Here is a 13,059-nt window from a genome sequence, read left to right on the forward strand (position 1 = left end):
ACAGAGGGTGAGCAGGTGTGACACACCCACAGGCATGCCTGCTTGGCAGTGGGAAGCCTTAAAGCTGTGGCTGGAGGTGTGACTGCAGCTGCCTGAGACCTTGTGTGGGCCCTAGGTCTCTCCGAGGGCTGGTGTGCTTGAACTATACTCTCTGTTCCTCCTGGGCCAGCATGCCTGCAGGTGGTCAGAGAGGAAGACAGGGGGTGCAATTCATGCAAACACCCTTGGCTCAGAGTTCTGGTTTTGTGCTTGTGTTGCAGTGGTTTCCAGACCCTGAGGCTTTCTCAGGACTTGCAGGTTTTCCCGAGATCAGAACCACCTGTTTTCCTGGGCTAATAGCCCCGGTCTGGAGTTACACTGCCCACAGTTCAGTCTTAGATATCAAGTTCCTGGTTATCACTGGCTGGAACCTGTCCAGCTGTTGGGCAATGTGCACCCTTCCTCCAGGTTCTTAGATTAGACCACCTGGGTGTACCACTTTAGCGCTGTGTCTGCGGGGGTGGTGGGGGATATCCACAGCTGCTTGGTCCCCTGTGAGGGCCCTGGGTTTCTCTGTGGACTGGTAGGCTCAGATCCACGTTCCCTGTTCCCCCTGGGGCATCAGGCCCATGAATGGTCTGAGAGGAAGACAGGGGGTGCAGGTGAGGCCAACACCCTCAGCTCTGGTTTGAGGTTTGCACTCACGCTCACCTCGACACTGGCCCCTGGGGCTTTCTCAGGACTAGCGGGTTGGTCTGGCATCAGAGCCATCCATTGCCCTGTATTTTTCCTGGGCTAGTAGTTCCAGCCTGGAGATACACTGCCTACAGTTCAGTCTCAGATACAAAGCTCCTGGTTAACAATGGTGGGCACCTGTCCCACTGCTGGGAAGTGTGCACCTTTCCTCTAAATTCTTAGAACAGACCAGACTAGCTGTAAGCGCAGCTTTAGCACTGCAGCTGGCAGGTATATCCCCAACTGCCTGGTCTCCTGTCGGGTTTTGGGACACTTTGCAGACCGGTGAGCCCAGAAAAACGCTCTCTGTTCTCCCTGGACTTAGTATGGCCCAGATCTTCTAGACACTGTGCCAATCACACCTGCAGGCGGTCACCATAATGTTCTTCTTGTAGATTTCTAGGACTCTCTGGATCCTTCTATTTCCCCATTCTCCCATGCTTCTCTTATCTAGAGTCCCAGTAGGATATCCCCCCTCTGTCCCACTCTCCTGGTAAGTGAAGACTTTCATGGGAATGCCCCTTGGGCTAGTGTCCAGATATAAGTGAGTATATACCAGGTGAGTCTTTCTGCTTCTGGGTTAACTCACTTATTATGATAATTTCTAGCTCAATCCATTTGTCCACAAATTTCGGGAATTCCTTGTTTTTAATAGCTGAGTAGTATTCCATAGTGTATTTCTACCACAGTTTCTTTATCCACTCTTCTACTGAGGGACACTTAGGCTGTTTCCATGTTCTGGCTATTATGAATAAGGCTGCTATGAACATGGTTGAGCAAATTTTCTTGTTGTGTGCTGGAGCATCTTCTGGGTATATTCCAAGGAGTGGAATAGCTGGGTCTTGAGGAAGCCTTATTCCCATTTTTCTGAGATAGCACCAGATAGATTTCCAAAGTGGCTGTACTAGTTTGCATTCCCACCAGCAATGAAGGAGTGTTCCTCTCTCCCCACATCCTCGCCAGCATGTGGTGTCACTTGAGTTTTTGATCTTAGCCATTCTGATGGGTGTAAGATGGAATCTCAGAGTTGTTTTGATTTGCATTTCCCTGATGACTAAGGACATTGAGCATTTCTTTAAGTGATTCTCAGCCATTTGATATTCCTCTGTTGAGAATTCTCTGTTTAGTTCTGAGCCCCATTTCTCAATTGGGTTATTTGGTTTGTTGGTGTTTAATTTCTTGCGTTCTTTATATATATTGAATATTAGACCTTTGTCTGATGTAGGGTTGGTGAAGAACTTTTCCCAGTCTGTAGGCTGTGCCTTTGTTCTGTTGACAGTGTCTCCAGCCTTACAGAAGTTTCTCAGCCCCATGAGTTCCCATTTATTAATTGTTGACCATAAGGCCTGGGCTGTTGGAGTTCTGTTTAGAAAATTGTTTCCTGTGCTAATGAGTCTCAGGCTCTTTCCTACTTTTTCTTCTAACAGATTTAGTGTGTCTGGTTTTATGTTGAGGTCTTTAATCCACCTGGACTTGATTTTGTACATGGTGACATATATGGGTCTACTTGCATCTTTCTATGTGTAGACATCGAGTTAGAGCAGCGCCATTTGTTGAAGATGCTATTCTTTTTCCATTGAAAAGATTTGGCTTCTTTATCAAAAATCAAGTGACCCAATGTGTGTGGATTTATTTCTGAGTCTTCAATTTGATTCCATTGGTCAACCAAGCTGTTGCTATGCCAGTACCATGCTATTTTAATTACTGTTGCTCTATAGTAGAGCTTGAAATTGGGTATGGAGATTACTCTAGAAGAGAATTTATTGCACAGCATTGTTTTAGCTATTTTGAATTTTTTCTTTTTCCATATGATGTTGAGAATTGACCTTTCAATGTCTTTTAAAATTGTGTAGGTGTTTTGAAAGGGATTGCATTGAATCTCTAAATTATTTTTGGTAAGATAGCCATTTTTACTATGTGAATTCTACTGATCCACCAACAAAGGAGTTCTTTCCATCTTCTGATGTTATCTTCAGTCTCCTTCCTCAGAGATTCGAAGTTTTCTTCAAACAAGTCTTTCACTTGGTTGGTAAGAGTTACTCCTAGATATTTTATATTGCCTGTGGCTATCGTGAAGGGTATAGCTTCCCTGATTTCTTTTCAGAATTGTCATTTGTATGTAGGAAAGCTACTGTCTTTTTTTGAGTTAATTTTATATCTAACAATTTTGCTGAAGGTAGGAGTTCTCTGGAGGAATTTTGGGGGTCACTTATGTATACTATCTTATCTGAGAATAGGGATAATTTGACTTCTTAATTTTCCATTTAGATCCTCTTGATCTTCTTTTGTTGTCTTATTGGTCTAGTTAGAACTTCAAGAACTATATTGAAGATATACGGAGAAAGTGGGCAGCCTTGTCTGGTCCCCGATTTTAGAGAAATTTCCTTGAGTATCTCTCCATTTAATTTGATGTTTGCTATTGTCTTGCTGTATATAGCCTTTATTATGTTTAGGTTTATGCCTTGTATCCCTGATCTCTCCAAAACTTTAAACATGAGTGAGTGTTGGATTCTGTCAAATGCTTTTTACTGCATCCAAGGGGGTGATCATGTGGGTTTTTTCAGTTTGTTTATATGGTGGATCACATTGATTGATTTTGTATATTAAACCATCCTTGCATGCATGGGATGAAACCTACCTGGTCATGGTAAATGACATCTTTGATGTGTTCTTGTACTTGGTTTGTGAGTATTTATTGAGTATTTTTACAACAATGTTCATAAGAGAAATTGGTTGGAAATTCTGTTTCTTTGTTGGGTCTTTGTGAGGTTTAGGTATCAAAGTGACTGTGGCCTCACAGAATGAGTTGGGTAATGTTCCATCCATTTCTATCTTTTGGAGTAGCTTGAAGAGTATTGGTATTAGCTCTTCTTTAAAAGTCTGATAGAATTCTGTGCTGAAACAAACTGGCCCCGGGCTTTTTTTTTTTTTTTTTTTTTTTTTTTTTTTTTTTTGGTTGGGAGACTATTAATGACTGCTTCTATTTCTGTAGTAGAAATAGGACTACTTAATTTATTTATCTGATCTTGATTCCATTTTGGCAAGTGGAGTCGATCAAGAAAATTGTCCTTTTCTTTTTTATTTTTTCCTTTTTTTTATTAATTTATTCTTGTTACATCTCAATGTTTATCCCATCCCTTGTATCCTCCCATTCCTCCCCCCCCCATTTTCCCATTATTCCCCTCCCCTATGACTGTTCCTGAGGGGGATTACCTCCCCCTATATATTCTCATAGGGTATCAAGTCTCTTCTTGGCTACCTGCTGTCCTTCCTCTGAGTGCCACCAGGTCTCCCCCTCCAGGGGACATGGTCAAATGTGAGGCACCATAGTACGTGAGAAAGTCATATCACACTCTCCACTCAACTGTGGAGAATATTCTGACCATTGGCTAGATCTGGGAAGGGGTTTAAAGTTTACCTCCTGTATTGTCCTTGGCTGGTGCTTTATCTTTTAGATTTTCAAATTTTGTGGCATATATGCCTTTGGAGTAGTTTCTTAGGATTCTTTGTGTTTCCTCAGTGTCTGTTCTTATGTCTCCCTTTTCATTTCTGATTTTGTTAATTTGGATAGTGTCTCTCTGCCTTGTAGTTAGTTTGTCTAACAGCTTGTCTATCTTGTTGATTTTCTCAGAGAACCAGCTCCTGAATTTGTTGATTCTTTGTATTGTTTCCTTTGTTTCTAATTTATTGATTTCAACCCTGAGTTTATTTCTAAACATCTATGCCTCTTGGGTGTTTCTGCTTCTCTTTTTTCTAGGGCTTCCAGAGGTGCTGTTAAGTTGCTTACATGGGATTTTCCCAGTTTCTTTATAAAGGCACTTAATGCTATGAGTTTTCCTCTTAGCACAGCTTTAAATGTGTGCCACAAATTGGGTATGTTGTTCCTTCATTTTCATTGAATTTCAGGAAGTCATTATTTTCTTTCTTTCTTTCTTCCCTGACCTAGGTGTCAGTAAGTAGATACTGTTTAGTTTCTATGTATATATTGGTTTTTTGTTATTTCCATTGTTATTGAATTCCAGTTTTAGGCCATGGTGATCTGATAGGATACAAGGTATTATTTTAATCTTCTTGTATTTGTTGAGGCCTGCTTTGTGGCCTACTATTTGATCAATTTTGGAGAAGGTTCCATGGGGTGCTGAGAAGATTGTATAATCCTTTGTGTTTGGGTGAAAATTTGTGTAGATATTTGTTAGATCTATTTGATTCATGATGTTCATCAGTATCATTATATCTCAGTTTAGTTTTTGTTTCAATGACCTATCCTTTGGTGAAAGTGGGGTGTTGAAGTCTACCACAATTAATGTATGGGGATTGATGTATGGTTTAAGCTTTGTTAATAGTTCTTTTACAAATGTGGGTGCTCTTGTATTGGGAGCATAGATGTTTAGAATTGTGATATCATGTTGGTTGACTTTAACTTTGATGAGTATGATGTGTCTTTCCTCATCACTTTTGATTAATTTTGCTTGGAAGTCTATTTTATTAGATATGTAAATGAATATACCAGGTTGCCTTTTGAGTTCGTTTGCTTGGAGTACCTTTTTCAAGCCTTTTACCATGAGGTGATGTCCCTCCCTGGGACTGAGTTGTGTTTCTGGAATGTAGAAGAATGTTGGGTCTTGTTTATGCATCCATTCAGTTAGTCTGTGCCTTTTTTTTTGAGATTTGAGACCACTGATGTTCAGAGATATTAATGACCAGTTACTGTTAAATCACTTGATTTTGATGTTGGTTAAGTAGAGTGTTTGTCTGCTTATTTTTTTGTGACGGTGTAGTTATCTATCCCATGTAAATTTTTCTTGTATCTTCTCACTTTGGGTTGGAGGTTTCCTTCTAGTAACTTCTGTAAGGCTGATTTTGTGGATAGGTACCATGTGAATTTGTTTTTTTTCATGGAATATCTTGTTTTTTCCAATCAATGTTTATTCATAGTTTTTTTGGGTATTGCAGTCTATCCTAGCATCTGTGTTCTTTTAGGTTTTGTATGACCTCTGTCCAGGCCTTTCTTGTTTTATGGTCTCTGCTGAGAAGTCAGGTGGAATTCTGATCAGTTTGCCATTATATGTTATTTGGCCTTTTTTCTTTGCCACTTTTAATATTTTTTCTTTGTTCTCTATATTTTGTGTTTTGATAATAAGTGGCAGGCAGATTTCCCTTTCTGGTCTATCCTATTTGGTATTCTGTAGGCCTATTGTATGTTCATATGTATCTCCTTTTTAAATTGAGGATGTTTTCTTCTATGATTTTGTTGAAATATTTTCTGGCCCTTGAAACCAAGTGTCTTCTCCTTCCTCAATGCCTATTGTTCTCAGGTTTTGTCTTTTCATTGTGTCCTTGATTTCTTGGGTGTTATGTGGCACACTAAATCTTATAGAAGAAAATGTCTTGATTAGCTTTGAAATTAATTATAGGTATGTGACATATCTTCCTGAAAATTATTACCAGCTCAAGCACTAAGATTAGTAAGTGGAACCTCATAAAACTTAAAAGCTTCTGCAAGGGAAAAGACAGTGTCAAAAGGACAAAATGGCAGCTTTAAAATAGGAAAAGTTGTCATCAACCCTACACCTAACTGAGGGCTAATAGCAAAAATATACAAAAACTCAAGAAAGGACACACATACAATTAAAATAGTGTACATACCTAAATAAGAAATTTTCACCAGACGAATATCTAATGGCTGAGATACACTTAAAGAAATATTCAATATTTTTAGTAATCAGGGAAGTGGAACCAAACTATCTCTGATATTCTATAAAACACCAACCACAGTGGCTAACATTAAATATCAAGTGGCAGCACAAGCTGGTGAGAATGTGTAGAAAGGGGAACACTCTTTAAATGTATAGAATTATCTTGGAAATCAATCTGGCACTTTCTCTGAAAAATTGGGAATATTTCTACCTCAAGACTGAATTATACCACTGCTGGGCATATACTCAAAAGATGCTCCACTATATCACAAGGGCACTTTCTCAACTATGTTTATAGCAGCTTTATTGCTAGTCAGAAAGTGGAAGCAATTTAGATGCCCCTCAAGCAAAGAATGGATAAAGAAACTGTGGTACATTTACACAATGGATACTACTCAGCTATTAAAAACAAAGACATCATGCTATTTGCATGCAGACGATGTAACTAGGAAAGATGATCCTGGGTGAGGTATCCCAGACCCAGAAAGACAGACATGGTATGTACTCACTTATATTTGGATATTAGCCATAAAATACAGGGTAACCATCTTCCAAAGAACCACATACCCGAAGAAGCCAAGAAGGAATACTTGATTCAAGGATATTTGAATCTCACTAAGAGGGAAAATAGAATAGACATCTGAAGTAGATGGAAAAAGGAACGCTGTGTGATAGGGAACGAGGAAAGTAAAGGTGTAGAGAACAGATGAAGGGGGGACAAGAGAGAACAGAAATCAGTGGGGAGGGGGATCATGAGACAGCATAAGTTCCTAGGAGTCTATGGAGTGATCCCCAGAGAAACTCCTTGCAGAAGGATTATGGAACCTGAAGTTACCAATTTGTGTAGCCAGGGCAGACTTTTAGTGGAGGCAGGGGACGCCAACCTATGCATAAAACCTTCAACCCTAAATTTGTCTCATCTACAAGAAATGTAGGGATAAAGATAGAGCGGAGATCGAGGGAATATCAAAACAATGACAGGTCCCCCGTGAGAACCACTCCATGAGAAAGAGCCAACCCCTGTCACTATTAATGGAACTCTGCTATACTTGCAGACAGAAGCCCAGAATAACTGTTTTCTTTAAGGCTTCATTCAGCAACTGCTGGAAATAGATACAGAGGCCCACAGTCAATCAATAAGCCAAGCTCGGGGAGTATTCTGCAAGACTATGTGGAATGACACAGTGTAACCTACAGTGTTACCTAATGGGGACCATGGGTGCTCACAGAGTCTGAACCACCAATCAAAGAACAAGCATGAAGTTATCCTAGGACCCCTACAAATATAGTAGAAGTACTTCTTAGTCATCAAGTGTTCTCCCTAGCAATGGGAGTAGAGGGTCTCTTTGGCCTGCCTTTGGATCCATACTCTTCAGTTGGGCTGTCTTGTCTGCCATCAATGAGAAGGGATGTGCTTTGTCATGGTGAAATTTGAGCTGATTGAGGTGTCATTCCCTTTGTGGTCCCCCTGAAGGAAAAGAGGGATTGATGGGGAGTGGCTGTGAAAGAGAGATTGGGACAAAAAGAGGAAGGGGACTGGGATCAGGGTTTAATGTGATTAAAATCATACATACAGATGTATATAAAAGGTACTGAATTTTATTTCTGAATTTATAAAATAAAATTTAAGTGGTTACATCTAGGTAGATGAGCTAGAGCTTTCTTCCCATGAGTTTCAGTGTTCTTTTTGTGTTTTTATTAATAATTACTTTCTCATTGGATAAACTATGGTGAGCACTGTTGCCTCTTGCTCTAGTTTCATAATGTTTTTATTTCAAATAGACAAGCAATTGGGAAAAATCACCAGTGAAACTGGCAGAAAGAATTTCCAAAGGGGGAACTTTTCTAGTGACCGTGTGTTCAATGTGTGGCACTCCACACAGAAAGCTTACTGTTAGCAAGGGACTTGCCCATTTTATGTATATCCCCTAATATGCCACTATAAAATTGTTCATAGTTTCCTGCTGTGAATACATTTTGAACAAATGCAGGGAGGCTGTGGAGATGGCTCTGTCATTAAGAGCATATACCATTCCTGTATAGGGCCTGCTTTTATTTCCTAGTCCTCACGGCAGGTAGCTCCCAAATACCTATAATTCCAGCTTCAGTGCCCACTCTTTTCTCCATGGTCACCTGTACACATGATGTATAGTCACAGAGACACATATACATCGGCATAAATAAAACAGTACAAATCTTTTAGAAATTAAAGTGAATATACTGTATATGACAGGAGCTGAGGCTGGAGGACAGCACGTTTAAGGGCAGTTCTGTTGCGTTTACCAGGTTAAATCAATACAGCAAGCTTTCATTTGTTAGTTTTTATGATTGTTTTATTTAGTTACAGGGTGTCGGGATGACACAAAGGACTCAGGTGGAGGACAGAGAACAAATGGTTAAACTTAATTTTCTCTTTAAAGTACTCCTGTAGATTGAATTTAAGCAATCGAGCATGATGGCAAGTGTGTTTACATGCTGAGCCATAATGCCAGGCCCATTTTATTTACTTCACTCTTTGAGTCAAATGTTTCTCTATGTATTCTTGTCTGTCCTGGAACTCACTGTGTAGACCAGGTAACCTCAGATTCACATAGATCTGCCTTGTCTCTACATCCTTCATTCTGAAATTGAAGGCATGGGGCACCAAACCTGATCTATTTATTAATTTTTTTGGCAGTCTGATGTGTTCCAGGTTAACCTCTTCCTTCTAATCTATGTATCTGAAAATGGCTCAGATCTCTAGATGCTATGATTTAAGGTGTCTACCTTAACTGATTCCTTTGGTGGCTGATGCTTTTTTTTTTTTTTGAAACGTCTCACTATGTGGCCCAGACTGTCATGAATTTTACTAGGTATCCCAAGATAGCCATAAAACAAAGGCAATTTTCCTGCTTCAGTCTTTCATCAGTTGGAATTGTAAGATTGATTAACTATGCTTGTAAATTTTCTTACTTCATTGCTTTGTCGAGAAATGCCATTAGAATTAGCACTTAATGGAAAACTCTTCCCTTCGATTAATTTCTCATTTCACTTGAATATTGAGAAATCTCTGGCATCATTTGCAAGCTGTGTGATTTTAGTTAAAGCTCATATGGGTTCCCCAAAGTTTTCAGAATCTTTTGGTGGCCTGTTATCCATCTTGGCATGCATGTCATTGCATCTTGTCCTTGGGCACAGCCTCTGCATGAGCAGCTGCCAGATCAGCATACACACTGGGCTCCTCTGGACCTTCCCCTGCCTGGGAGGGAGGAGGTACAGTTCTCCCTGTGCTGAGTGTCCTGATGCAGAGCTGGGCATAGGTCATACTCTCGGGCTCCTTGGATTTGGCAGCCTGCAGTGGAAGAGAGTGAGAAGAAGGTGTATGTTTGGTTTGGGAGAATATGTAGGTCTCTGACAGACAGGACTCACCTGATTTTGCACCTCTCCGTCCTCTTCTGCTTGTCCACCTTTTGTGTTTGGACATTCACTTGACATGGCAGAAGTTAAGGGTGTTCTTTCCTTCCTGATCCTGGAGGTTTTCACCTGGGCATATGTCTCTTCCTGCAGGTCTTCCTCAGGTAGTCTCTGTTGGAGGGAAGTAGTGAGGTAGAGATAGTGTCTCCCTGCTCCTCTGGGGATCTCCTCTGACAAGTTTCCCACAGAATGACTAGACTGAACCATTTAGATTACTGCCTCCTTGGTGGGATCTAGCTGGGCTTCCTTTCTACAGTCGAGGCTTCACCTGACACTTTATCTAGCCCTTGCTGTCTTGGATTCAGCCACACAGTCCCTGTTCCTGAAAATACATTTCTGAGGGCTGGAGAGACTGCTCCATGAATAAGAGCAGTGGCCCCACTTCCAAAGGACCTGAGTGTGTTTCCCAGAACCCATATGGCTGCCTCTAATCAACTGTAACTCTAATTGCTGGATATTGGATACACACTAGTAGCCTCTGGGAGGCTATTTCAGGCATGTGATGCAGAGACATATATACAGGCAAAACACACATACACAAAAAATGAACTATGAAACGACTCCCCAAATTCTGGCCAGATTCCTTTGGTTTTGCTCTGTCCCATATCTGTATTTTCTGGCCCCTTAGATGTCTCTGTAGCCTTCTCTACCCAAGGTTTCCCCTTAATAGGACAATCAGACAAATGCCTAAATACCAAAAAATGCATAGGATGGAGGAAGCTTGTAATGTGAAGAAAACGAGGAGAAACAGAGGCCATAAAACACATGGTGCAGGTTCTTGCAGAAAGGATGGAGAGGACAGCATTGGATATTGCTGATGGCTGCGGGAAGGAGAACCAAAAAGACCCCCTGCAGTAATCTACACCATAAGTTTTATCACTGCCAATGGGGACCAGGATCTCAACCAACTGTCCATATCCACACCATCTATATGTCGAATGTCCTCCATTGAAGCATCTGTTATAAGAGAACAACCAGCTTGTCTCCCAACTAGGGTCAAAGGATGTCTCAGACCTCTGCATTCATCCTTTCTTGCCCCGAGATAGTTACAGAGAACCAGGGAGTGCTGTGATTATGAGAGAACCTATATTGTGAAGTTCAGACCCACACAGTGAACACCACATGTCCTCTCCAGCACCCCTGTGATTCTGAGACCTCAGACACCCTTTACCCCAAATTCTCTTTCTCTTACAATGGCTTTCTTTCTGGGCATCAGCAGATGGGCTGGACCTAGAGAAACAGAGACATCAGTTTTCAGTGTGATGTGTCAGGCAGACACATGTCTAGGTCTCTAGTCATGATTTATCTCTTCTGGGGGCATCTGTCCCTGGTTACTGGCTCTGAAACTCTTGCAGGTAGTTGCAATTCTGCCTCTTTCTGGGCTGCAAAGAGAGGAGTCTTATTTAGGAGAGTGGCAAGCCCCTCCACCAGGCATGAGCAGGGAAGAAAGGAAGCAACTTTTACAATTCAAGGGCAAGTGAGCAAATGTCTCTGAACACGGCACAGTTTACAGAACACCTGACATTGCACAAGTTCTGATATTAAGTGCTTTCTGAGATATGCAAGTGTTTCTAAGCTATCCTGCCCCAGCTAGAGGTGTCCCTGGAACTGACATCCTGAAATCCTGTTTGGATGTTCATAGGGGAACCAACCACCTCCTTCGACCCAAGTTGCCCACACTCTCCTCACCATTCTTCCTGAAATTTCTCTGATGTCTTTGTCGTAGGAGAAAGATCAGAATTATGAAGAGCAGGAGAAATGTCACAGAGACTCCTGTTAGAAACTTCGGGTAACTTTCCAGTCCTGAGGCACAAGTGACATCATAAGTGGGGATATTGCTGCTTCTGTGAGTACTTGCTTTGTGACAGACACATGCTGGGTATTTACACTCACCATCTCTAATGCTCACAGTCATGAAACAAGGGTTTGTCTTTTTTTCCTACTTAGCAAGTCACCTGCCTCAGATCACCTGACTGGAAGTGGCAGAGTGGGAGTTGAACTGAAGGACTCTGATCTTCAGCCAGGTTCTCTGGTGCAGAACTAACCTCCCTGAATTAGAGGGATGGAGCCTGAAGGTCCTGCCATGGACCTGTGTTCCTCCCTTAAACATGTCACCACGCTGTGGGCCTGACACACTGCGGAGGCTTCTCTGTCTGGAGAGGCCACAGCCATGGCCAGCATGGGGAAAACCCTTAGACCTGTGGGCCAGGTTTCCCCCTTTGTATTCAATGACACAGCAGGTTATAAATGGAAGGGGTTTTTCAAGTCAGATTATCCAGAAGCAGCTGTATCAAGTCCATAACAAGCTACATCACATCTTGCACAGACATTCCAGCAAAGGGTTTATTTAGCCTTCTGGGTTCTCTCCACGTTGGTGGGATTTTTTTTTTCCTCAGGGCCTAAGAGGCAGGATGGGGATTGTGGCTTTCTGAGTTCCTTGCTTTCAATGTCATCCAATTGCCCCACTGTTCCTGCTCAGCCTAAATCTCTCTTTCTCTGGATGGCCAGTGGGAAGTTGGCCAAGGAGAGGCCAGCCTGAGTCTACTGACTGGAGTACTGGGTGAAGTTAGATTTTCCCTCCTTGTACAGAGCAAATTTGTCATAGTTGATGTCAGAGGAGCACTGCAGGGTGAGACTCATTCCAGGGTCCAGGATCTGACCTTGGTGAGTCAGCAAGATGGCTTCTTGGACAGCCCTAGAGGGAAGGTGACAGGCTAGGGACTGTGGAGTTGATTCTTTTTTTAAAAATTTTTTTATTAATTTATTCTTGTTACATCTTAATGGTTATCCCATCCCTTGTATCCTCCCATTCTTCCCTCCCTCCCCTTTTCCCCTTATTACTTTCCCCTATGACTATTCCTGAGGGGGATTACCTCCCCCTGTATATGCTCATAGGGTATCAAGTCTCTTCTCGGGAACCTGCTGTCTGGTGTCTCTGAGTGACACCAGGTCTCCCCCTCCAGGGGACATGGTCAAATGTGAGGCACCAGAGTACGTGAGAGAGTCATATCCCACTCTTCACTTAAGTGTGGAGACTGTTCTGACCATTTGCTAGATCTGGGTAGGGGTTTAAAGTTTACCGAGGAGTTGATTCTTACCAAACAGCTGTGTCCTCTCATCCTGCCCTGCACTTGTCACTGTGTCTCCCCAGGTCTGGGGCACTGGTTTAGAAACCGGTCTCTCCATTTAGTCTTTC

General features: G+C 41.9%; 1 protein-coding gene and 1 pseudogene across 2 annotated transcripts in view; one reads left to right on the forward strand and one right to left on the reverse strand.

Moving 5' to 3' along the window:
- Nucleotides 1–13,059, forward strand: part of Ndufa3 (NADH:ubiquinone oxidoreductase subunit A3) — a 331,527-nt gene that overhangs the window by 179,297 nt on the left and 139,171 nt on the right. The gene's annotated exons all lie outside the window — the stretch shown is intronic.
- Nucleotides 1–13,059, reverse strand: part of LOC127203460 (leukocyte immunoglobulin-like receptor subfamily B member 3) — a 37,615-nt pseudogene that overhangs the window by 22,348 nt on the left and 2,208 nt on the right.

Source organism: Acomys russatus, chromosome 19, assembly GCF_903995435.1.
Source record: "Acomys russatus chromosome 19, mAcoRus1.1, whole genome shotgun sequence".
NCBI lineage: Eukaryota > Metazoa > Chordata > Mammalia > Rodentia > Muridae > Acomys > Acomys russatus.